Genomic DNA, 27,436 nt, shown 5'->3' with positions numbered 1-27,436 from the left:
TATCATTTGTGAGTGTCCATAAGCTCCAGTTGGTGGTAGGATTGGGGGTAAATGGGTACCATTAGTTTCTAGCTCAAAATAGGACTTGATAATGCCAATTCATCCAAAAGCATTGGCTGAAGTATTTGTAGCCATTTTGAGGAAAGTATGGAAAGAGTACAACCTTCCACACATTCTGTGCAGACTAATGTTCTTTTTTCCTTCTTTAAACAAGACAGCACAGGTCACTGACATTGCATTACATATTAAAGTAGCCCAGAGATGATTTAAAGCATGCAGGAGGTTATATGTAGGCTACATACAAATACCTTGTCATTCTTTCATTCTTTTATTTAACTTTTTTTTTTTTTTTTTGGTTTTGGTTTTTGGTGTGTGTGCTCAGCTGTGTGTGAGTGAGAGCATGTACATGCTACAGTGGGGTCAAAGAAAAACTCTGGATGTGGGTCCTTGCCTTCCACTTGCTTGAGGCAGGCTCTTGTTCATTGTTTCATTTGCCAGGATAGATGGATCACAAACTTCCAGTGGATTCTCCTCTCTCTGCTTCCCTTCTCAGCCTAGGCACAATGGGATCACAGATGCTCACCACAGTGTCCAGGTTTACATTGTTTCTAGGATCTGAACTTCAGTCCTCATACTTGCCTGGCAAGCACATTATCCACAGCCTCTTTCTTGGCCCTACTTTTTCATTCTTACAGAAAGGACTTGACCATTCACACACTTTGGTTTCTGAAAGGTCCTGAAAGCAGTCCTCCCTGGATACCTAAGGACAGTTTTACATGAGGGCCTGGGAGGAATGGAAGAATGGAAATTTGTGCAGAATTTCAAAAACATGAATTTTTTTATTGGATCTTGAAGTACATAGTAATCACAATTTGAATGTGTGTTAAGTAGCTTACTAGTGCTGAAACAAGAAATATTACACAATTTGGTTTGAGTTTTATAACTTAACTGTGTAGGCTTGTAATCTCCATTCCCAGGACTACAAGGTCTCACAAGATTGAAGAATTTTTTCATTACCACACAACTGAGGCATAGGTTCTGACACCTACTAGACCACATATATGAGATTCCCTAGGTTTACATTACATTAGGTACATTAACTGCAATACAGTGAGGTATCTTTATTACGTATAGCAATTACAATATAGTTAGGTATCTTCATTAGGTATATAGTAACCACAGTACAGTGAGGTATCTTTATTAGGTTTACTAATTACAATATAGTTTGGTATTATCATTAGTTATAGTAACTAAAATACAGTGAGGTATCTTTATTAGATTTAGTAATTACAAGATAGTTAGGTATTATCATTAGTTATCGTGACTACAATACAGTGAGGTATCTCCATTAGGTACAGTAAGTATAATACAATTGGATATCTTCATTTACCCATTGTTCATTGACCAACGCTTCATTCATGGAAGACTCTGAGCCAACAGAGCAGCTCTGGTTACTTTCAGTGAGGTAGGGCTAGAATCAATTAAGTTAAATATCCCTATGCAGTAAAATGAGGGATTAGTGGAAGTGTGCTGGCTACAGCTGTGAGAGGCACCCAGACTTCACAAAGCAGGTGAGATATTAGTGAACGGAATAGGGCAGCATGGAAAGAAGACTAGGTGAGGGGACACAGATGTTTTCCTGGCCTGGTATGGTGTGATCCAAGAGTGTGCTTGCAGGGCTGAGTACATTCCCAGGCATAAAGGCCCAATACTCTGGGGTTGAAAGCCCAGAGTATGCTGAGAGATCATATTGAAGAGGTGGAAAGCCATGATTAGATGGCATTAAAATCACTGGGAGTATTCTAAAGATGTGACTGTAAAATGGAGCAATGCAAGGAAGTGTAAAAGAGAAAAGTCAATAGATTTTTGTAGAGGTCAAGGAGACAGAAAGCTAGGGGTATAATACGTAGAAGAGTGGGCAGGTTACAGAGATAGAGGAGTAACATTAGAGAAGTGCTGAAAAGGTTACACTGTAGGATACATAAGTGGTCAGGTGGTAGCATAATTGGAAGGGAGAAGGAAGAGTCAAGAAAGCTGTTCCTGGGTTAGACAGATGGCTTAGCATTTAAGGCACTTGCCTACGAAGCCTAAGGACCCAGGCTTGATTCTCCAGTATCCACACATGCCAGATGCACAAGGTTGTGCATGCATCTGGAGTTAGTTTGCAGTGGCTAGAGGCCCTGGTGTGCCCATTCTCTCTCTCTACCTGCCTGTCTCCCTCTCTCAAATAAGTAAATAAATAAACTATTTGAGGAAAAATGTAAAAATAGAAGGTTATTTCTGTCAGGTATGGTGATATACATTTTTAATCCCAGCACTTGGGAGGATGAGGTAGGAGGACCACTGTGAGTTCAAGACCAGATTTGGCTACAGAGTAAGTTTCAAGTCAGTCTGGACTAGATTGAGACCCTGCCTTGACAACAAGAAAAAAGAAAACAAAACCAAATAGAAAACCATTGCTTGCTGCTGGCATCTGTTGCTAATTACACTGATGTCATGGAGTATTCCATAAGGTAGGGATAAGCTTTCTTCACTCTGGATGAGGATAGGACACTGCTCGTTATATATGCTTATAAGTGAAGCTGGTACAATAGCAGTCTGCTGGTGAGAACTCATGGTGAAGATGGCCTAGAATGGCCCAAAGCTCAATGCTGATACTAAGGAGTGTGACCAGGAGAAGGCTGAACTTTCATTCTTCTCCAGAAATAGTATTCTTGACAATTTAAGAATTTTTGAAGGTCTGTGCTTATGGCTTAGTGATGAAAGGTACTTGAAGTCTGCCAGCCCAGGTTTGAGGCCCCAGTACCCATGTAAATTCAGATGCACAAAATGGTACATTTGTCTGGAATTTGTTTGCAGCAACAAAAGGCCTGGACATACCTATATAAAAACTCTCTCAAGCAAATAATTTTTTAATGTTATAGAATAGGCACTGCCTATGTTTAATTTAGTGGACAAAAGGAAAGCAAAACAATTTGTCTTAACCTCTTTTTCCTTCAGGACCTCCAAAGTCTATATGGCACAATTGTATTCTAGAAGGAAGAAATGTAGCTAGGAGCCTTCCAAAAATAGGCTTACAGTTTTAATAATGGTTTATAAATTATTAGATTTTGAGAAGTAAGTAAATAAATGATTTTAAATTCTGTACATGCGTACCACAGATTGCTCAGTTAGTTTTAGCTTCAGCTCACTTATATGGTTTCTTCATTTTTCTAGGCATCCACTATCATTTAAATCTCTTGGCATTTTGTTGTTTCTGGGTTCCCATGGTGCTATTCAAAATCAGCACTGTGGCTTTTTAAGCAGGCAACTCTTGCAATCTAGAGACAGGAATGTATTTACAGTAGTTCTCTTGGTTCCTGGGCTGTAGAGAGAATTGTAGATGAAGGCTTTGGCTGCTTGTTGCCATGAATTTTTCAAATCTTGGTCTTTAGCCTTACAGCCAAGTAGCTTTTAGTGTGAATGATACACTGTACTTTTTGTATTTTAGCTTTCTTGGAATTACTTCATATTTCAAGGTCTTCATTTTTCTTTTGAAAATTAACTTTTTAAAGACTTTCCTGGTGATTTCTTTATGTCAGTCTGTGAAGCTGTAGTTAGCTGCTCTAGAACAGTAACTAGAAGAAGTTTTTATTATTTTTTTTCTTTTGTTCCATGAACAGCTCTTTATGTCTTCTGCTTCTCCTTCAGGAGCATCTTGTCCCTGGAGGAGAGGGTGACAAGGAAGTCAACACAGGGATGACACAGGCCGGATGGGACTCCGCTGACCTCCCCATGCTGTCATAGTTTTGAACCTCAAAATACTTTTTAAAAAAAAAATTGGGGGGCTGGAAAGATTGCTCAGTGGTTAAGCTCTTGCTTGTGAAGCCTAAGGATCCTGGTTCAAGGCTTGATTCCCCAAGACCCACATTAGCCAGATGCACAAGAGGGCGCATGCATCTGAAGTTCGTTTGCAGTGGCTGGAGGCCCTAGTGTACCCATTCTCTCTTTCTCTCTCTCTCTTTGCCTCTCTCTCTCTCCCTCTCTCTCTGTCAGTCTCAAATAAATAAATAAAAATGAATAAAAAGAAATTTTGCTTTAAAGTCAGATAGCCCTAATTCTGAATTTACTTTCTGAAAGTGGATCTTTGGGTGAATTACTTCAGCTTTCTGAGATTCAGTTTCCCTTTTTACAAAATGGAAATACCTAGGACAGGTAATGTGTTACGTGACTATAGGGATTAGATAAGCTCAAAAGTATAAAGTACATCTAAGTGCACACAGAAGATGCTTGGTGCATGGTCACACTTATTCCTGTCAACTGCACCATTTTAGTGAACTTAATTTTAGTGATTTTAAGGCACTGTGGGCTCAGAAATTTGATACAGCTGTATATATAGGAATCCTTGTTTGTAAATAGCCTCAAAAGTATGCAGGCTTCAGTGAGTTTTATAGCTGGCAATGAAACTAACAATCTCCATTCCACAAGACTAAATAATTCTCTCCCTGCAGTCAAAACTATGTGGGTTACCAAATTATAATTAGGAGACTATTTTCCAAAAGGTGGAGCAAAAACATTGAAGAAAGGTTTGATGATTGCTTATTCTAGGCTTGGTCTTACATGCAATATTGTCTTTCCTATAGTCAGTAAGACATGATGGTCCAGAGTGATGCTTCATGGTAACAAGGTGAGAACAAAGCCATGCATTCACCTTCACAGTTATGATGCCTTGGGACTTGCTCCATACTACCTGCACTTCTGGTTCAGACTGACTCCACTCTCAACACAGCATATAGGTCAGCACTGTACAAGCCTGGGTCAGTAACCCTCCTTCTTACATGAGCCCATGATTGGTTAGTTTGGTCTTCACAGATGTGTTCCACACCTTCAGTGGAACTCACAACCCTATATTGCTGGTCTGAAAACTTTTGTTTCCTTCTCATGATTTTCAATCACTCTGCCTTCAGCTATTAAATGTTATTTCCTAGACTGATTTTTAGAAAGAAACTATTCTTTTTTCCAAGTTTTTGTCGAGGCTCTGTCTCACAGTTTTCTTACTAGACTTAAGTCAGATGCAGGAAAGAATGTTTAGTGCATAAATACATTTTAAACTCTTCCAATGTAGATTTCACTGGCACAAACCCAAAATGATTTCAAGTACTATTAGTATAGCCAAGCAACCAGATGTTAGTTGAACAAAATATGTATAGATCGTCTCTTCATATTTATTAGTAAGTTGAGAAGTACATTTTAGAACTGGATCAACTTCTTAAGATTTTTATTTTGCACCCAGATAATTATGGAAAATCCCACTGACAGTTACTGTAGAATGACTAGGATTTTCCAGGCTCACTTTTCTCTGAGATGATGGAAAATATGAAAAAAAAACCTAACAGACTTCAGATAAGACAAGCCTGAACATAGAATGGGAAATATTAGTATTTGATACTATTGTTTTTTCTGGTTCCAATTGCCTTTCTTACTCCTTGATTAAGCTCACAAGAATTATGTTCCGAAGGTGGAAAGAAAAGCAAGAAGATTATTTTTGTATTTCAGTCAATATGGCAAACTTTCTAGAAGCAGTGTGAATACTGGATGAACTCTGTGAGACTACCAGTAACCTCCTGCTGCCTCCACATGATGAGTTCAGGATTAGGTTTAACAAAACTACTCATGTGGAGAGACAGAGGCATTGAATGTATATGTGTAGAGATATTTGTAAATGATGAAAAATATGTCACAGATGGGGTGAAAAGCAGGTTCTCAGTCAAGTTCTACTTAGTTTATGTCTATCTTAATTTTCCCAGACCTTTTACTTCCTCTGAAAGCAGAATAACTAGTTATCTACTCTGACTTTATAGGAAACCAGATGCATGTACTGGAAAGTGCAAAATTGTGCATGTTAGTCAAAGGGCACGAATCATGACTTCTAATGCTGGCTTTACCATGACAAATTCCTTAACTTCCCAGAATCTTAGTAGTTCTCCTTGCACTGAATTTCAATGAGTCATATCTCTTCTGATAGTAAATAATTTCTAGGTGTTGTTTTTCTTAAAACTTGATTAATACAGGATTAACTGATATTGTGAAAGCATATTGGTGTTTCTGTTGCATCTGGCTAATTGTTCCTAACATGGTGAAACTTGACATGAACTGACACAGATTCTAATTTTTTTTTTCTTATCTTGTCCCTTAGTGTAGATAAATACAGAATTATTTTCTTTCTTTTCTTTCATGTCTGTACTTATGCTTAAAGAAAAAAAAAAAAAGGTTGTCTTTCAATTCTTTTACCCTAAACTGAGAGGACTATTTTCTCCCTCAAGCCTTCCTCATACTAAGGATTAGATAGGCAGATGTTAGTTGCTTACACGTGGGTGTGTCATAAATATGACTTGTGAATTTGTGATTCTCTATACCTATGTTGTCATTTTCTTTCATAAATAAGTAGGAATAGAATGTCTAGGCTATGAGATAGGTATGCAGATAGCTACACGAAGACCTGCTGAACCTTTTCCCACTATGATTTTCCCATTTCACATTAAGGACAGTCGTGTTGAGAGTTCCTATTGCCCCAGTTCCTTCCAGCACTAGGTCAGGCTGGTTTTTTGTTTTAACCACCTTAGTATGTGTAGTGGGACTCAGTGTGATTTGGCTTTCATTTCTGTAATTACAGTTGTGTTTCATGTACTATTAAGACTACTCTAACATTATTTGCCAAGAAAGTCCTTCCTGTCCTAGATAATTTTTATCCCTTAGTCAAACATAAACTGGCTCTTCTGCAGGCATGTCTTTTAATCTCATAAAATGATCTTTTGCTGCCAAATAATAATGATAAATAAAGTATTAAGAACAAAAAAGAATTAAATAGCATTATTTATGAGAGAGCTTAATTCTAGGTGATATCACACTAGCTAACCTCAAAATTTTGGGGTATTTGGGGAAAGAAAGTTTTTAAAAAATATTTTTATTTATTTATTTTCAAACAGAAATATAGAGAAAAGAGAGACAGACAGAGAATGGGCATGCCAAGACCTCTAGCTGCTGCAAATGAATTCCATATGTATATGTGTGTGTGTGTGTGTGTGTGTGTATATATATATATATATATATATATATATATACTATTTTGTGCATTTGATTTTACATGGGTACTGGGGAATTGAACACAGATTGTTAGGATTTTCAGGCAAACACCCTAACCACTGAGAAATCTCTCTATCACAAGATAAAGATTATTTTACAAACACATAGTGTCATTTTATCTTGAAACTATTGCTCACCTACAGAAACATTGCAATTATATTACAAAGAGCTCTCTAATCACCCCTTAACTCTTTGAGAGTGCATTGGCGGCTTACACTTATGATCCTCAAATACTTCTCCTTGTGTTCCTACACACAAGGGAACTTCCATGTATACCTTTGGAATGACCATAAAACATTGATTTAGAGAAGATATTCCATCTGAAATTCAGGTGTAATTCAGGTTTGCTGGTTAACTTGGTGTGTTCTTTTTTATTTTTATTTATTTATTTGAGAGTGACAGAACAACCAAGAAAGAGTCAGGTAGGTAGAGAGAGAATGGGTATGCCAGGGCCTCCAGCCACTGCAAACAAACTTGAGATGCATGCACTGCACTCCCTTGTGCATCTGGCTTATGTAGGTCCTGGGGAATCGAGCCTCGAACCAGTGTCCTTAGGCTTCACATGCAAACACTTAACCATTAAGCCATTTCTCCAGCCCCTTGGTGTGTTCTTTATAGCAAATGAACATATTTTAAATCCAGTCATTGCAGTAAGGTGCTGTGCTTCAAATTATTTTCTGTCTGGAACAACTCCTAAGGCTTTTCCTTGCACTTTGCTACTTTTAAAGATATTTGGCCTTTTATTTTGTTCAATGATCCTCTTTTTAGGCTTGTCTTATATTTCCTCAAATGTGGATTCAAGTCACTCAATGTTGACAAAATATCTCACAGGTAACAGTGCTTGCTGCTGATGTTGCCTCTGGCCAGGTGACTGAGTTTTGTCTATCGGTGTTTCCATTGTGAAGTGACACATTTTTCCCTCATTAATGTACATTTTGAGGGGGACATTTTTAGACCTGATGCACACACACAGTTCATGAAACTTACTGCTTATATATTGATTGATTGCACTATGTAATCAAGGATCTCATTCTTTCTCATTTGCTCTCACAGCATTTTGCTTTCTCAGATATGGCCAGGGAGCCTCTTCCAGTGGCTTTGATGTTCTCAAGAACATCTTATTCTTCTGAGCACTTCCTTATTTTTTGGCACAGTAAAATCTTCCAAGATCAACATTTTCCCTGCTTCTAGCCCAGGATAAATAATTTCTCAAGGAGTCCTGGTTGCTTATATTGGAGAAAGACATTGGAAGTCAAAATTGGTGACCTGGTTGTCCTGGTTGTGCTCCTTGCTTTCAGTTGGTACTGCTCAGAGGCTTGTCTCAATTAAAAAAAAAACAAGGAGTCACTGATTTTTATAGACACACACACACACACACACACACACACACACACCCCTTCAGATATGTATACATTTAAGTCTATAATTATCTCCAAATGTTTAATTCTAATCTATTTAGAAATATTTAAGAAGATGCCTTCCATTTTAATCCAATGTACCAGGGCACATTCTTCTTTTGGCCCTTTCAGGTTTATAACCTCTTTTCACACAGTAAATCTCACACAGTGATAAAACAGGACCCTCATGCTCAATTGTATTGATAACCAATCAATGCAGGCTAAAATATCTCTGCACCACATGGATGTCTGCCTCACCCCACTAAGGCTTTAGACACCACTGCCCCACAAAACAGGAAGAACCTACTAGCTTGGCCTTCCTTAATGGTTTTAGTCCAAATTGTTCAACCAGAGAAAGGGAAAGATTATATTACATTTTTCCCATATGGATATGTTTGCTAAACTTTGGATTTCTCAGCATGTCATATTGTAAGCCCCCAGAGGGAATCTATGTATATGGGGAGGGGTAGATGGGTATAAAGTGTTCAACAAGCTTATTTGACTATGAACCCTGTTGTGCATAGATTGGACTCTCATTTTAAGAAATCTTGACTTCGAGGATTTTGGAAGGATGACTCCTCCTCCATCCTGTCTTTCTTTCTTCCTCTCTGATGACTAAAGCTTATATTTTCTTTTATTAACTCAGGAACTTTGAATGCTTGTGGCGTCTTGATCCTCAAAGAATAAACCATGCTTATATGCAATATTGAGGTTTTTCTCTATTAAGGAGAGTTTCTTGGAAAAATTTGTTTGCTTTGAGAGGCTTCATTTAGGGGGTGTCTATAGACCCTGGGCTTCAGGATACTGCAGAAGTGGGCAGTACGGGAAAGGAAGTGGCAAAGTGGATAATCCCAGGAGGTAAAGAAGCCATTATATTTCCTGGACCAAGATAAGAAAAGAAGCTGTTAGAGGATAAAACTAACATAAATGGAACCTAGAAGTGGTCACTATATGGTTCTGGACACATCTTTTAGTCTCTCCATTAACCTTGAGCTGTTTCTTCCTGATTTTGACCTTAAAGAAGGTGGTCAAGGGCAAAGTGCCCAAAGATCTGAAAATATTCCACCAATTAGTGGTTTGTTTTTCCTGGAAAAAATGTGATAGTCTTATATTTCTCAATTCCAGTAAAATTCCTCTATTTTCCACTTTGTAATATTTTTATATTTTACCCATCTATAGCAAAAGATTTCTTGTAGAATAACAACTAAAATCTTGCTCTCCTTTTCTATTTAAAGCAAGTCTTACACTCCTTCCAATTTAATTTAACCAGCCTCTCTTGGATTCATCAACTAAGCTTCTATCACTCAAGCTCATGGAGAATGCTCTGGGCACAAAAAGGAGCTCCACGTTACTGTGGCCCTCATCCTTTCCCAGTGCTCATTCTACTGTTTGGCAGCTCCTCCATCTTTATGTATTTCTTCCACTTGGCTTGCAACACACCACCCTTCTGGCTTTCCTCTTTTGCTTCATTTCTCTCCTCAAGCTCCCTTGTTCCTACTCCTCTTCTTTGAATTGTTAATGACAGAAAGGTCCAGTGCTGGGCTGTCCATCCCTATACTTCGTATCTTAGTGATATCCTGTAAACCAAGACTTTAAATGCCATCCTCATGGAGGCCTCCTAATGTTTCTCTCTAGTCTGGAGGTTTCCCTTGAGGTCATACTCATGGACCCAGCTCCCCAGTTAACTCCTTCCTTCGGAGTCTAATAGTCACCTCAAACCTAGCATGTCCAAAATGGATATTTTTTCTGCATATCATTGGATCAGCCAACCCAAATTCCAAAGCAAACAAAACAGATGTAATCATCCTCTGGTAGTTTTTCTTATCTCAGGTAAAAATATCTCTAGTTGGGCTGGAGAGATGGCGTAGCGGTTAAGCACTTGCCTGTGAAGCCTAAGGACCCCGGTTCGAGGCTCGGTTCCCCAGGTCCCACATTAGCCAGATGCACAAGGGGGCGCAAGCGTCTGGAGTTCGTTTGCAGAGGCTGGAAGCCCTGGCGCGCCCATTCTCTCTCTCTCCCTCTATCTGTCTTTCTCTCTGTGTCTGTCACTCTCAAATACATAAATAAAAAAATAAAAAGAAATATCTCTAGTTGCTCAGCTTAAAACTCATGGGCCATCCTTGATTTCTCTTTTTTCCACTTGCCAAAAGTAATTATTGATAAGCAAATATGATTGACTGTAATTTAAAAAAAAATTCACATAATCTGACCATACCTCTACTATTACTTTGGACTCAACCCATCCTTTTTCTGAATCTTCATAACAGACTCCAATAAAATCCCCTACTTTTATCTTGGTCTCCTTTAGTCTATTCTCAAAATGGTAATTTAAGTGATTATATTTTTAAGAAAAAAATGCTACGTCTCAGTCTAAACACTACAGTGATTTCCATCTGCATTTTCCTTAATGTCCTTACTGTGGAAGTAGATATCCTTACCAGGACTGGAAGACGTGTGGAATCTGCTTCCCATACCCTCATATCTTATCTCCTGGCCCTCATTGTCAGCCCACAACCTTAGCATGTTACCCCCTTTGGAATTTGTATTAAGCATTCTTTTATACTTAGAATTCTTTTCCCTTAAACATTGTATGGTCCATTCTCAAGTTTGGCTATATCTCCTCTCAACATTGTCATATACTCATACAGCTTATATGTTAAAAGCATTTGCTATTATCTAGTATATTGTTTGTTATTTGTAAGTTTGTTCCCTAATTAGCCTTGCCGCCCCTTACCCACAGTAAGGCTCCCTGAGTCAAGGATTACTGTTTGGTTTGCTATCTTAGCATCTTAAAATAAGACCTGACTGAATTTTTTGAACAAGTTAGTGAGAGAATGAATAATAGTGATAATATTTATTCATGGAGGAGGTATATCTGAAACAAATATAAAAAGAGAAAGTAATGAAAATTACCCACATGTCCCCAGACAATATGACTGATATTCATGTTTTCTGAATATTGAGGAGATTTTTACAATACGTACAGCACATATCTCATGGTCCATGCTGCTTCACCATGGGCTTCTTTGCAGTTATCAGTGTCCATGCAAGCTCACCCACTGATAAATCTGTCATCTTTGAGCTCCTGACTCCTTCTCATTTCAGAACTCAGCTTATCATCCATGGGCTTCTTTTCAGTTATCAGTGTCTGGGAAGCTCACCCACTCTGATAAATCTGTCATCTTTGAGTTCCTGACTCCTCCTCATTTCATAACTCAGCTTATCACCTCTCACCTTCTATGACCATTCAACACACCCCTACACACATGCCACTCTCCAGAACTTCTTGTTTTTGTTTCCTCAGGACACTACCACTGTGTGACTTTGTCTTGTAAATTAATTTGTTTGATCTTTATGGACACTCTTGTTTGAACTGAGAGAAGATTTTGTGTGTGTGTGTTGGGGGGGAATCTGATGATATTTAATCCCCAGTACTAATAATTTCTGGGCACATAGTAATTCTTCATAGAATTGTGTTACATACATACATACATACATACTTACATACATACATACATACATACATACAGGGCAGGGCAGAGTAGGGTAGGGCAAAACAAAGCAAGACTTACAGATAATTGTAGAGATGGTTGTGATGAGTGAGTCAGGCAATCTGCATGGGCTCCACAGCTTCTGAACCATTCCCTTAAAGCTCTTTGCTGAGATACCTCTTGGAAGAATCTCTCTGCCTAGAGTGCCTCATCAAGAGCCAATGAATTAGGTAGGATGTTAAGATGGAAAAAGGAAAATGTGTCTTCTGAGGAAGCACTGGGGCACATGGAAGCTATCAGGGTCTGTAGCAAAAGTCTTGCCCCAGAACTCAGTTGAACAGTGCAGTCTGTAGATTAAGAATGAGAAGTTAGGACTTCCCATTTCAGAAGAAATCAAGAAATGGGCCTGCATGGTTCTACCAATTCATATCCTTTGGGGACAAAGGAATTCAGGAAGAAGAACTTACCTCAGATTGAAGACCCATGAAAATGCCATAGGAAGTACTACTGTGTTCTCATGTGGTTTCTTTTTAAAAATTGCTTTATTTATAAGTAGTCAGCAAGAGAGAGATGGGGAGAGAGAGAAAGGATATGAATATGGCCACAGGGCTTCTTGCCACTGCAAACTCCAGATGCCTGAGCTACTTTGTGCATCTGGCTTTATATCAGTACTGGCAAACTGAACCCAGGATTTTTAAGCAAGTGTCTTTAACCACTGAGCCATTTCTACAGCCCTTATGTGATTTCTTTTGGATGTGGTGGCACCTACATTTCAGAATCAAGCCACATATCTGTTGCTTTCTCACAAGGACAGTGGTGCTCCTTCTGCCCACCTTCTGGTATGACCTAGTTGATGCTTAGGACCTCAGAGAAGCCACCATCATGAGATCTAAACTCTTCTTGAGGAGTTAAGTAAAAGAACACTTGAGAATCCACTCTTTTGACCTTAGAGGACGGTTCCTTTTGAATATGCCAAGTACTTATTTAGGTCTCACTTAATATGCTAAAAGAATTTAAAGTGCTCTGGTGGTTTGTTGCCTTTCTGCTTTCACAAATCTGAATCCAGTTTCTGAAAGGTCAACTTCACTGCTTGGTAGACACACAGAGGAATTTTTATGGTGTGTGTGTTTTTGTACAAATGTCTAAGGAACTTGGTTATATTAACTTCTATTTGAAAACAAAATATAACCAATTATACACCTTTATTGTTTGCTGAAATTGCTTGTTTATCACTTTTCTTATTTGCATGAGTCCTTTTTTTTTTATATGTTTCAACCAGCTAAAAAGAACTTATTTAGTTACTTTTATTTAGAGAGGACACCAGGGTTACTTACTTATTTTAGATATTTTTTTAATTACTGAAACCTTTTTTCTTTTTGCCATTGTTTACATTGTAGCTTTGGGGATATATCAAATTGAGCAGATAAAAGTAGTTTTTTTGCTTTAATATTTTTATGGCATTCAATTCTAGAATTGAAGTCTGATACCAAACTGATTTCGGACTACTTTTAATATGTTTTCTTAAATTCTTCCCAAGCTTTCGTCAGTTATTTCTATTTTTCTTGAATTTGATATCTCCAGGTTATATCTAGTGCTAAAGAAAGTCTGTCTAGTTTTATAGTTGCCTTCACATTCTTGGGACAAAACATGAGACCAAAAGCAGCTTATGGAAGGTTATATTGGCTTAAATTCTCTAGGAGAAGTTTTGGTATGGCAGAGAAAGGATGGTAGAGAAGAGGATGGACATCACATTTTGCCATAGCAGCTTATAGAAGCAGGAAGAGTGAACTGAGCTCTGGCAAGGGAGAGGTGGCCATAACAACCCTAAGCTTTTCCACACCAACACACCTACTCCAACAAGTCTCCTCCAAATTGCCACTAGCCAAGCACAAAGCATTAAAAACACATGATCCTAAAGGGGAAATTTCATTCAAATTACCACATTCTGTCCCTGAGACTCACAATCCTCTCATAATGCAAAATGTATATTTTAGCTTTAAAAAGTCTAGTCTAGTCACTGTCAAAATCAAAAATCTAAACTCTCATCAGAGACCATTTTTTTAACTGGGCCCTTGTAAAATCAAAATATAAGTTAAATACTTTTAGCACCTAATGGCATAGAGTGAACATTCCCACTGCAAAAGGAGGCATAACAATATAAAGCAGGCACCACATAAATCAAATCCTGCAGCTACATGTTCAGTATCTAGGACTCATGAAATAATCTCTGTGATCTAAATTCCACCCCTCCAACCAAGTTGCTTACCACCTAGGAAAAAAAATCCATCCTGAGCGAGGAGTCCCATAGTCCTGGCACCTCCCAAATCTTGTGATCTCCACTTCATCCATAGTTGTATGCAACAGGCCCTGGTAGACTCTACTTAGGCACTATGACCCTGCTTCCCATAGCCTAAGACCATCTCCAAAAAATTCATTTCAAATCCAATGACCCTCAGTTTCCTGCATTTGTCATACTTCTAAACAGTACCAAGTAGGCTACCATATTTGTTAACCCAAGAAAAGGAAGGAATAGAGCTGACTTTGAAGAGCAGGAAAATTCCTTCTTTCAGGTCCCCTCCTTTCAAATTCCTCCTATTGTCCCAGTGCAGAACAGCTGGCTGATTCTTAGTGGTGGCAACTGCAGGTAAACCAGACTGCAGTCTCCAGCCAACTTTCATTCATTTCAGTGCTGGATTTAGTCTTCCATATCCTTCTGCTCTATGCTCTCACAAACAATGCCTCCTCTGATAAAACTCCGCCTTTGCCAGCAGGTGGTGACCAAGTATTAAAAATACATGAGCCTATGAGAAACATTTCATTCAAATACTACATCTCATATTTCCATTTTAAATTAAATTATTTTTAAGTGTTTAGGATTATACCCTCTAGCCATTCCATTGAAGACCCTTCTCAGTGGAGTTGTTGGTATGCACTCTGGGGTCATGAATGCAACAGTTTCTGGTAAAGAAGCAGTGTCTCAGTATACCCAATGGCTCTTACATTCTTTACATTCCTCTTTCACAATGTTCCCTGGGCATTGGAAGGCATGTTATGAGTCTCCTTTAGTGCTGAACTCTCTGAATCCTCTGACTTTTTTCTTTGATGAGCTTTAAGTGTCCTCAGTGACTACCACCATCTCCCTGGAGAAGGTTATCAGGCTAGAAGTGAGAGTAGAGCTTGAGGTTAAATGGCCACTTCCTCTGTAGTGTCTTCTGGGCCCTGGAAAATATGATAGAGATGTAGTTTTCTCATGCTAGGCAGTTGTATTTGCTTTCTTGTCATAACGATGGATCTTGGTTCTCTGAGGTATTTGCTGCCATCTGTATAAATAGCAGATTCTCTGGCCAGTAATTAGTGTAGCATGGATCAATTTGGGTAAACAGCGCTTTCATTTTTTTTTTTTTTTTTTTTTTTTAACGAGGTAGGGTCTCACTCTAGCCCAGCTGACCTGGAATTCACTATGTAGTCTCAGGGAGGCCTCGAACTCATGGTGATCCTCTCACCTCTGCCTCCAAGTACTGGGATTAAAGGCATGTGCTACCATGCCTGGCTCAAAGTTTAAAAGAAAAATTTCATTTATTTACTTGAAGGGGAGGGAGATAGTTAGAGATAAAGGACATGCCAGGTCCTCTAAGCCACTGCAAAACAAACGTCCAGATGCATGTGGTACCTTGTGCATCTGGCTTACATAGATACTGGGGAATTGAACCTAGGTCCTCAGGCTTCACAGGCAAGCACTTTAACTACTAAGCCATCTCTCAAGCCCAAAATACATAACTCTTAATAAGGGAGCATGGGGAATTGTCCAGGCAGAAGTACTGTGTAGTAGATGGAGAAAATCTAACCTTAAAACCATAGGTTCTGTCTGATAAATTCTAGTACCAGAAATGGATTACATCCCCCATAGAGGTGTTGATCAGAAAGCTCAATAAGGTCCCCAAAACAATGCAAGCTACAATCAAGGCACTTGGATACCCACCGGAACTAATTAGATAAACAGGAGGAAGTACCCTACGGTACTTATTTATGTTGTTGTTAGTTTTGTGCTAGTCACTCCCAACCTCCCTTGCCCTGTCTCCCCCATGATTCTTCCATCTCTTGTATTCTGTCTCATCACTTGCCTGTATAGAATCTCTTACCTAATTCCTTGCTGTTTCCGCTATTTTCTGGCCTCATTCTGGTTTATTGCCAGTACCGCTGATGCTTACTATAACTTTCAAACAAATCAAGTTGTTTCATGTCAGGAACTGCATATAAGACAGAACATGTTGCATTTGATTATTTGAGCTTGTGTGACCTCATTTTCCTGCAAATTTCATTTATTCTTACCATTGAATTCCATTGTGTATATGTACTACATCTTCATTATCCATTTATCAGCTTATGAGCATCTCTCCTGTTTTCAATTCTTAGGTACTATAAATAGCACAGCAATAAACATAGCTAAGAAATTTTGTCTGTAGTAAAGAGTGGAATTTTTATGGTATATGTCCAGGAGTGGTATATAATGGTCGATCTATTTTCAGATTTTTTTAAAAAATTAAATTTTACTTATTTATTTGAAAGAATATATATAGAGAGAAAAGAGACAGACAGAGAGAGAATGGTCATGGCAGGGCCTGTAGTCACTGCAAACAAACTACAGGCACATGTGCCCCTTGTGCATCTGACTTACATGGGTCCTGGGGAATCAAACCAGGGTCCTTTGGCTTTGCAGGCAAATGCCTTAACCACTAAGCCATTTCTCCAGCCCTATTTTCAGATTTTTTTAGGCTCCTTACTGATTTCCACAGTGGCTATGCAAGTTTTCACTCCCACCAGCAGTAGATGAGGGTTCCTCTTTCCTGACATCCTTGGTAGCATTTGTTGTCATTTGATTTTTTTTAATATTTTTATTTATTTATTTGAGAGTGACAGACAGAGAGAAAGAAGCATATATATATAGAGAGAATGGGTGCGCCAGGGCCTCCAGCCACTGCAAACGAACTCCAGATGCATGCACCCCCTTGTGCATCTGGCTAACGTGGGACCTGGGGAACCAAGCCTTGAACCAGGGTCCTTAGGCTTCACAGGCAAGCGCTTAACTGCTAAGCCATCTCTCCAGCCCATTGTCATTTGATTTTTTTGATGATAATTATTCTGACTTGAGTGAGATGGAATCTCAATTATGTTTTTATTTGCGTTTACTTGAAAGCTAAAGATGTTATTTTGAACATCTTTTTAGATATTTATTGGTCATTTGTTTTGTTTTTCTTCCTTTGAGCAGTTCCAGGCCCTATTTTTTGAGTAGATACTCTTTTTTTTTTAGTTCTTTGTATATTTTAGATATTATACCCCTGTTGGATGAATAGCTTGTTGGTGAGGATTTTCTCACATTCTATAGGTTGTCTGTTGACTCCATTGATGGTTTGCTTACCTATACAAGAGCTTTTAGGTTTCATGAAATTCCAGTGGCTGGGGTTTGTCCTGTTCCATGGGCTACTTGGTTCTTATATAGAAAGGATTTTCCTGGGCCTACATCTTGGAGTATTCTCCCCATTTTTTCTTTTAGATGTTTTAGAGTTTCATGTCTTATAATAAAGAGGTGCTTGATCCATTTGGAGTTGATTTTTGTACAAGGTTAGAGAAGTGTTTTTAGATTCATTCTTCTACATGTGGCTAACCAATTTCTCCAGCACCATTTGTTGGAGAAGCTATCTTTTATCCGGTATGTGTTTTTGGCCTCATTGTAAAAGATCAGGTAGCTGTAGTTACTAGAACTTAAGCCTTGATCTTCTAATAAATTGATCCATGTGTCTGTTTTTATACCAGTATGCTTCTGTATTTACTTATTATAGTTTTGTATTATATCTTGAAGTCAGGTATGGTGATAAAGCCTACAGTTTCTTTTTGTTTTTAATTTATTTGAGAGAGATAGAGAGATAAAGAGGCAAATAGGAAGAATGGATGTGCCAGGGACACTAGCCACTACAAAATAAAAGCATGTACCACCTTGTGCATTTGGTTTATGTGGGTCTGGGGAATTGACCTGGGTCCTTAGACTTTGTAGGTAAGTGCCTTAACCACTAAGCAATCTCTCCAGCCCCTCTAGTACTCCTTTTATTCAGGATATTTTTGGCTTTTGAGGCTTTTGGACTTTCACATAAATGTTTTTAAATTTTTTATTTATTTATTTAAGAGAGGGAGATGGGCATGCCAGGGCCTCTAGGCACTGCCAACAAACTCCAGATGCACATGCCATCTTGTGTCTCTGGCTTACATGTGTACTGAGGAATTGAACCTGAGTCCTTATGCTTTGCTGGCAAGTGCCTTAAGCACTAAACCATCTCTCCAGCCCTTTCCATAAGAATTTTGAGGTTATTTATTTATTTATTTATTTGCTAATTTTGTGAAGAATATTGCTGGAGTTTTGATTGGGATTGCATTGGATTTCTTTATTTTGGTAGGATGGCTATTTTCATATTAATTCTTCCAATCCATGAAGATGGGATGTGTTTCCATCCTTTTGTGTCTTCCACAATTTCCTTCTTCAGTGTTTTTGTGCTTTCACTGCATAGGTCTTTCACCCACTTAGGGATAGTCCAAGACTTTTAGTTAGGGAAGGGGGAATATTGTCAATGGGACTGCTTTCTTGATTTCTTTCTCCATATGTTTTTACTGGTATATGCAAAGGCTACTGATTTTTGTATGTTGATAATATATCCAGCCACTGAAAGAATTTATAACCTCTAGGTGGTTTTTTTTTTTTTTGGTGGATACTTTTGTCTCACTTATGTCTAGAGTCATGTTATCTGTAAATAGGGTTAGTGTGCCTTATTCATTCCCAGTTTGTATCCCTCTTATTTCTTTCTCTTGTCTTATTGCTTGAGCTAAGACTTCAAGTACTATGTTTTAAAGCATTGATGAGACTGAGCATCCATGTCTTACTTTAGACCTTATATGGAATGTTTCAAATTTTTTCCAATTTAGTATAATATGGACCTTAGGTCTGTTATATATAGCCCTGATTATGCTAAGATATGACCCCTCTGTCCCTAGACTCTCCAGTATTTTAATAATGAAAGGATGTACTATTTTGTTGAAGACATTTTCTGCATCTATTGAAATGGTTATATGATTACCTGTCTTTATTTATGTGATATATTACATTTGTTGATTTCCATATGTGGAACCATTCCTGCATCCCTGGAATGAAACCTCCTTGATTGAGGTAGATGATAATTTTGATGTGTTCCTGCTTTCAGGTTGCAAGAATCTTATTGAGATTTTTTACATCTACATTCATAAGGGATATTGGTCTATAATTTTCTTTTCTTTTTATGTCTCTGTCTACTTTTGGCATTAGTGTAATGTTGGCATTGTAGAAAGAGCCAGGAACTTTCCCACCTTTTCAACTATGTGAAATAACTAGAGAAATATTGGCTTTATTTTTTTCAGTGTGGGTTTGGTAGTCCCTAGTCAGAGAGATGCAGGCAGGCAGGTGAGGTCAGACAAGAGAGGTTTTAAGTTTAGGATGGTAGAGGGAAGCTCTCCCGAGCCCTGCCAGGGGTTTGGAGTGAGGTCAGCTCCAAAGCCCCTATTAGTGATGAGTTACCATTCTTTCTGTGGCTAATACCTAGTTTTGGCCTGGAGGGGGGGTGTGGACACATGTGGAAGTGAGGGGAGAAGCTCACATGAGCTCTAGCCACCCAGCATCACTCATTTCCCGAGGAGAGAGTAGGATCAGTGCTCGAGACTCTAATGAAGGCTGTGATGAGACTGAGAGGAGGGGGGCTTTCCATTCTTTTTTTTTTTAAATTTATTTATTTATTTGAGAGCTTCAGACACAGAGAGAAAGACAGAGGGAGAGAGAGGGAATGGGCGTGCCAGGGCTTCCAGCCTCTGCAAACGAACTCCAGATGCATGCGCCCCCTTGTGCATCTGGCTAACGTGGGACCTGGGGAACCGAGCCTTGAACCGGGGTCCTTAGGCTTCACAGGCAAGCGCTTAACCGCTAAGCCATCTCTCCAGCCCGGGCTTTCCATTCTTTGTAGCATCTTTCTTCTTACACATTTTGGCATTCTTATATTTGTCTTTCAGTTTTCTCTTTTTTTCTTTAACTCTTCCATCTCTTCAGTTTTGGTTCCTATATCCTAAGTAACACCTTCTAAAACTCTGTAATATTATTTTTGGTTGTTTATTTTATACCACCTCCACATATTTTTGTCTTGATAATCACTATTTTAATCAGAAAGATATTCATGTAGTCACATATTATTTATTTTATCATAAATATGGTCAATATCAAGTCCCAAAGTAGTTAAAAAAAAACAATGAACATTTATATGTTGGAATTTCATTAAATTAGCTGAAGGGGGGTGTGAGATTTTATAGGTACTGCCATTTTTCAACTGAAAACTGCATTTCTAACCACATATTCCTGGTCAGTACTTCTCAGCACCCCCTGTAATATGGTTCTAAAGATTACCGTGAAGCACAGCATTATGAATTTCTCAGCACTTAGGAAGCTATTCCTCTTTGAGTGGCCATGGCAAGCTTGAAGCATTGTCTTATGAAAAATCAATCATGTTTGCTATCTTCCATTATATGAATGAATACAAATGAATATGTGCTATGTGTGGTTACTATGCACTAAGCTATACTTTTAGAAGAGGAAGGTCTTCAATTCCTTTTCTTCTTTTGAACTGTGGTCCAGTACATAAGGTCTATCATCATATAGCTTCTTAATTTATGCACATAAATTATTATTTGGTTTGACTTTATATTAGGTTGAATTCTCAAGTAATTTTTCTTTTTGTTAGTTATGATTGGTATCAAGGGCACAATAACTTTTGAAAGTGTTTTTCTTTTTATGTCTCATAATTACTGTAGGGTGTAACTCAGACTTCACATATGCCAGAATGGAGTAGATGTAGCTCAGATTTTCCTCCTGAGAGTCAGAGAGCCCACATGTATTACTCATCTATTATGTCAAATGCTAAACAAGTCTAATGTTGGACTACTATCTTCCATAGAAGCCACGGCATTTTTGTAATCACAATATAATATCAGTATACTTCCTTGCCTGTAATTTAATGGTTTTAAGTGAATCAGAAGAATCATAGGCTCTCCCTAAGGTGTCAGGGAAAGGGCCTAATGTTACGGAATTAGAATAAGTCTGATCAGTTGTTGAGTCCTATCCTGGCTGGCCCAGGTGTTTCCTATTAAGTTGTAATCTTAGCCTCACTTTTTCTAATCTATTAAAATGATAAAAATATTAGTACCATGCAACCAGCTAAATTTGCCACTATGTAAACTCCACCACAGGTTTTTCCTTTTTGTCTTGAATATTCCAATTTACAATAGGAAAACCATTGCCTCTTGCTATTATAGCAGTTGCCCGATTGGAGAATTCATACCCAGGCCACACTATTTTGGATTCTAAGATTATCCAAGTGCTTAGACACTGCTCATTCAGGATAGGAAGGCTATCATAGGACTGTTATCAGGAATCAGATAGGTAATATCTATAAGACAATGACTCTTTCTTATTTCATTCATGTTGCTTACTGCAACAGGTGTCAGCAAATCTCATCAATATATGCTTGAACCATATGATTTTTATATTCTTTTAAAATTTTTGTTCATTTTTATTTATTTATTTGAGAGTAACAGACAGAGAGAAAAAGAGGCAGAGAGAGAGAGAGAGAGAGAGAATGGGTGTGCCAGGGCCTCTAGCCACTGCAAACGAACTCCAGACCCATGTGCCCCCTTGTGCATCTGACTAATGTGGGTTCTGGGGAATTGAACCTTGAGCCAATGTCCTTAGGCTTCACAGGCAAGCACTTAATCACTAAGCCATCTCTCCACCCCTGATTTTTTTTTTTTTTAATTTGGGCATGAGTCATGAGAGTTAACAAGGAGAGGTAAAAGAAAAAATCTATTTTAGTGATATGAATGGAGTTGACCTTGAAAACACAAAATAATCAAAACTAAATTCAAAAATAAGAGATTTCAATAAGGTTGAATATAAAATAATAAGAAAAGTCTATATTATTAATATATACAGGCAGTTGCCTGCTATAAATAAACCTGGAAGAGAAGGTTCTATTCAAAATAGTATCAGCAGGCTAGAGAGATGGCTTAGCACTTAAGGTGCTTGCCTGCAGTCAAAGGACCCAGGTTTGACTCCCTAGGACCCATGTAAGCCAGATACACAAGGTGGCACATGCATCTGGAGTTCGTTTGCAGTGGCTGGAGGCCCTGTTGTGCCCATTCTCTCTCTCTCTCTTTCTCTACCTGCCTATTTCTGTATCTCTCTCTCAAATAAATAAATCAATAAAATAAAAATTAAAACAGTAAAATCATATCACCAATAAAATATAAACAATATAGGGGTAATTTAAAGTAAATGTGCAAACCTTGCATGTGAATAATTTTGACTATTCCTGAAATACACATAATTTACCAAAACAAGTAAACTTTTTTAGACATAATAACTCAACATGGTAAGGATTTTAATTCTTTTAATAGTAATCTATAAATTAAAACCAATCCAAGTAAAAATGATAAAAGTTTGTAGTTGGGTTTATTTGAGCTGAATATTGCATGTCCTAAATATTATGATGAAAAAATTAAAATTCCAAATATTTGGGGAAGCCCTGAAAAAGACCACAATAGATGGCCAGTAACCTTGACTGACATTGAAACACACTGTTGAGTGTTTCTAATGCATCGATGTAGTTCTTGTTAATAAAAAGGAACCCCAGTGGAACAAACAACTTCCTAAAATAGATCTATGTTCATCTGGAAATTAGTATATGATAAAGGTAAGATCTCAAAGCTAGGGTTTTCAACCAGTGCTGCTAGAGTGTCTGGAAGAAAAGAAAATGGTGCTGTATCATACCATCAATAAGGAAGCTCCAGATGTTTTAAGTTTCTAAATATAAGCAAAATAAAACCACACAGAATGATAGAAAACCTGGGTACATTCATTTATGAATTTGGCAGCGTGACAAAATTCTGAAGCCAAACTTGAAATTTTTCTATAAAATGTAAATTTATTTTCATTGCAGAGAAAAATAATCTGCAAATCAGACACAAAATGCTAACTTAAATGCTGTAGGAAACTAGGAAGAATCAACTGGAAAACTAAATGAATAGTCAGTTCACAGAAAACAAAGTGAGATTCTGCTTTGACATGAAACTTGCTCCACTGCCCATCAGTGATGGTGAATTTCATTATTCTGCTTGTCCAGAGGGCAAGGACCTGGAAGGGAGGAATGAGAGGGAGGCTTAGGAAATGCTTTATCTTGACCTAGGTGAAAGCTTCCAGACTGTGCACTTGGTAAAATTCCTCAAATTTTACAGATTTGTGTGGCATATTGCCAAGATGTTATGCATCTATATTTTAAAGTTCTTTGAGGCATTGTCCCCCTACCCCTACACATTCAGATCGAGGGTATATTCGTGATCCCACAGTGAATATTGATAATCCCAATGAGGAGGGCCCTCAGTGGCATGGGGACAGGGGAGAGGAAACATAAGAGTATAACCCTATGGGAACATGACCAATACATAATATGTTAAAAATAATTTTTAAAAGCCATGCTAGTCCATTTCCTTATTATAATTATCAAATGGGCCTACATCCAAGTTTGATGGCAGCATCTGTTGGCAGAATTATAAAGAAAATGGGCACTGATGTGTTGCTGGTGAAAGTGCAAAATACCATAGTTATATGGAGAAAAATCTTCTAATATTTAACATTCATTAATGCCTTTACCTTTTAATCCATTTAGTCTTTCCTTAAAATATATTTCCAAACATCACAGCACCAAGTTATTTATTGTGAGTTTTATTTTTTGTTCATGCAAGAATGGAAACAAACTAGTGTTCAACATCAGGATTCTGACTAAATAACTGATGTCATTTATGCAAAATATACTATGCCATAGCCATAAAGAAAACTGTAGTTACCTACAAATTTCAGTTTTCTTCATAGCTAAATAAAATTCCATTGTGTGTTTATTTCATATTTTCATTATACAGCCATCCATTGATGGCCTATCTTTGCCATTGTAAACAGAGCAACAATATAAACATGGATGTGTAAGTATCACTGTAGTTGGATGTATACTCCTTTGAGTGCATACCCAGGAGTGGAATATCTGGATCATATAGTAGTTTTACTTTTTGCTTTTGCAGAAATCTCCATGATGATTTCCATAGTGGCTACACCATTTTACACTTCCACCAACAGTGAATAAGGATTCCCTTTCCCTACATCCTCAGTAGCATTTGTGGTTATTTGTTTTCATGATGGCTGCTATTCTGACTGGGGTAAGATGGAATCTCAATTGGTTTTTTTTTTTTAGTTTTTCCATCAGATAAAGAAGAAATTTATTGTGCTATGATAATTAACTTGGCTAAGGATGAATGATCCCATAGGTTTGCACTTATTTATATAAAACACGTACCCCTGTTTATTAGTAGCAGTTTTCATGAGGATAGGCAAGAGTCTTTATTACTTGAATTACATAAACTTATTGATGGTGATGTCTAAAGCCACAGTTCATTTTGACATCTTCTAAGCAGACGAAACTGAGAGGGATGATAGTTAAGGACAGTTTAACATTAAACCACAGTCATAGACTAGCCAAATTACAAAGCTGGAACAAAGAGAAGAAAAGGAGCTCACATTTAGATGGTAATCTAATATCAGAGCCTGCAAAGAAGACACTGAAGAGAGTCCAAGAGCCTGGGAGTAATGAGAAGAAGCTATTATTGACAGGAGAGAGAGACAGACAGAGATGACAGAGACAAACAGAGAGAGATTTCCTTACTGAGGTTAAATAGACATCAGGTATTAGTGACAAAGTGTCCTGCAGATTAAGATCCTATCTTGCCTAAAAGTCTCCTGTCATTTATTCATATGAAAATAAACAAGCAGAAGTTTATTTTCAATTAGCCAAATATTTGTGCTGCCAGTTTCCCTGTGTGTAAATAAAACATACTAAAAATTATCTTTGAAATGCTATAGCTCATGTGATTCCAGACTCTTACATATTGATGCCTTAAAGTCACATTTTTCTTCCCCTTGATGGAAAACATGGTATAATTAAACCTCATGACACTTTGGGATGACTGTAATTATTCATAATCAAAACGTTATTATTACTAATAGTCACTAATTGATAAATCAACCTATATGGTGCAAAAGCATAGAGATGTTGATTATGTGACAGGGATAACTTTCATTTTCATTGTGGAAGACACGTTATGAAGCACTGACATGTGGCTACAGATTTTGCATACATCATCAGTATATTGCATGCTGGCAATGTCAACAATAACACTATTATTTTCAGCTAGGGACTGTGATTAAGATTATTCAACTAGAGGTGGAGGGATGGAGAGATGGCTTAGAGGTGAACGTGCTTACCTGAAAAGCCTAACGACCCAGGTTTGATTCCCCTCTACCCATGTAAGCCAGATGCACAAGGTGCCATGTGCATCTGGAGTTTATTTGCAGTGGCTGAAAAATCTTATGTGCCCATTCTCTCTCCCCCCCACTCTCTTTCTCTCTCTCTCTCTGTCTCTGTCTCAAAATAACTAAATAAGATGAACCAATTAAACTGTTACCTGAATTGCCAATATATTCTGGCTCTCCTTCAAAAGAACTTAAAACCAAGACAAATTTCATACCTTAAGAATACCAAAACATTTATTATGCCTGCAATGCACAAACCCTTTCTTATTATCACTATAAGGATATGTATTATTTTATTGCCAAAAATGCATGCATTGTTGGAAATAATGGAAATAATTCATGGATACTACTCCAATGAAACATTAGTGAAAGTATCAGTATCATAATATTTTTCACAACTTAGACATACTTACAATTTAGTTGATGGAACTGGGAAAGATTTTATTAACAGACTTAGACTAAGTTACTTACCAGGTCCACAAAGACAAGAATCGCATGTCTTATCTCAGATGCAGATCTTAACTTTTAATATTTCTATGCAGGCAATTAGGGACTGTAGAAGTAGGTACAGGCTAAAAGACTAGGTAGGGGTACATAAAAGAGGAGCAAGAGGTATTGAGAAAGGGAGGATTGGTCAAAATAACTCTGGACACATGAAAGTGGAAGCCAGGCTATGACCATAGCATAGGGAATGGGTAGAGGGCTGGGAGAAAGGATAGGGAAGGGAAAATAAATAATTTATGTGGAAGAAAACATAAAGAAACCCAATTCTTTGTATGCTAAAGTAAGTACTTTCCCCTAAAAAAGAAAACTGTGTGTATGAAGCGGGAAAGAAGCAAGGTAGGGAAAAGTAGACATCACACAGTTGCTATCTTATCTGAAAGATAAGAGTATGCACAAGTGTTAGAAGATATGAAATGAGCACAGGACACCCAAGATGAAACCTGAAGGAGAGCCAGGGGCTCCAGTGGAGTGATGAAGTCAGCTGACTTTATGTACAGCTTTGACTGAGAGCTTAAGGCAGTAAAAGTTGTGGACAGTTTAGGCTAAACCAAAAAATATTTATTGCTCTCAGGTCATGGGTTATGGAATCAAAAATTTTGTTGTGGAACATGCTTATTACACCAGGAAATCTTTGTAGAAGCTGTTGAGTTCCTTGTGTCCCAGGAGCACACCCAACACTCATGGTTTTCCAAGCCCTCGGGAGTAGCCTGTGCAAAGTTCAACCTGTTGTTGACAAGCAAGAAATTCATGTCTCCCCTTTACTTTTCTTTTAAAAACTGTCTGATGATCCAGACTTTTGCTTGTCAGCAGGCAAGTATTTTTCAGCCATTTCCTCTGACTACAAAAGACAAACAAAGCACAGACAATTCAGTGACCACCAAGGTGGAATCATGCCAAGTGGTTGTAAACTAAGGGGATGATCAAGCCCAGACAAACTGTGGATGAAATCTAGGTACCAAGATGTCTTTTTTTTCTTTTCAATTTTTTTTATTAACATCTTCCATGATTATAAGCAATATCCATGATAATGCCTTCCCTCCCCTTTGAAACTCCATTATCTATTATATCCTCTCCTCATTTCAATCAGCCTCTCTCTTATTTTGATGTCATGATCTTTTCCTCCTATTATGATGGCCTTGTGTAGGTAGTGTCAGGCACTGTGAGGTCATGGATATCCAGGCTATTTTGTGTCTGGGGGGAGCACATTGTAAGATATAAAGAGAAGAGAGAGGAAAGGAAGTGGTAGTTAATAGGATGGTATTGTATATATGTAAATACAAGATGTATTTTTAACATTTGTTTTGGTAAGGCAACCACTGTTTGACTAGTGTGACCATTAAATCACTTAATCTTGGTAGTAACATCATCTAGGGAGTATAAGAAAATAATATTGAAGCAACATTTGAAGTATCTTGAATAATTTTGAATTATTTAAAAGAAAATTTAAGAAA

The 27,436-nt window shown here is 37.8% G+C and overlaps 1 protein-coding gene and 1 pseudogene across 1 annotated transcript in view; one reads left to right on the top strand and one right to left on the bottom strand.

Annotated features, from left to right (window-relative positions):
• Epdr1 (ependymin related 1) overlaps nucleotides 1-27,436 on the top strand; it is a 36,718-nt gene that overhangs the window by 1,176 nt on the left and 8,106 nt on the right. The gene's annotated exons all lie outside the window — the stretch shown is intronic.
• The window catches only part of LOC123455343, a 28,592-nt pseudogene continuing 4,343 nt past the window's right edge, over nucleotides 3,188-27,436 (bottom strand).

The sequence above is a fragment of the Jaculus jaculus genome, chromosome 16 (assembly GCF_020740685.1).
Source record: "Jaculus jaculus isolate mJacJac1 chromosome 16, mJacJac1.mat.Y.cur, whole genome shotgun sequence".
Lineage (NCBI taxonomy): Eukaryota > Metazoa > Chordata > Mammalia > Rodentia > Dipodidae > Jaculus > Jaculus jaculus.
The sequence above is the reverse complement of the archived record's forward strand: the minus strand, read 5'-3'. Positions and strand labels throughout refer to the sequence as shown.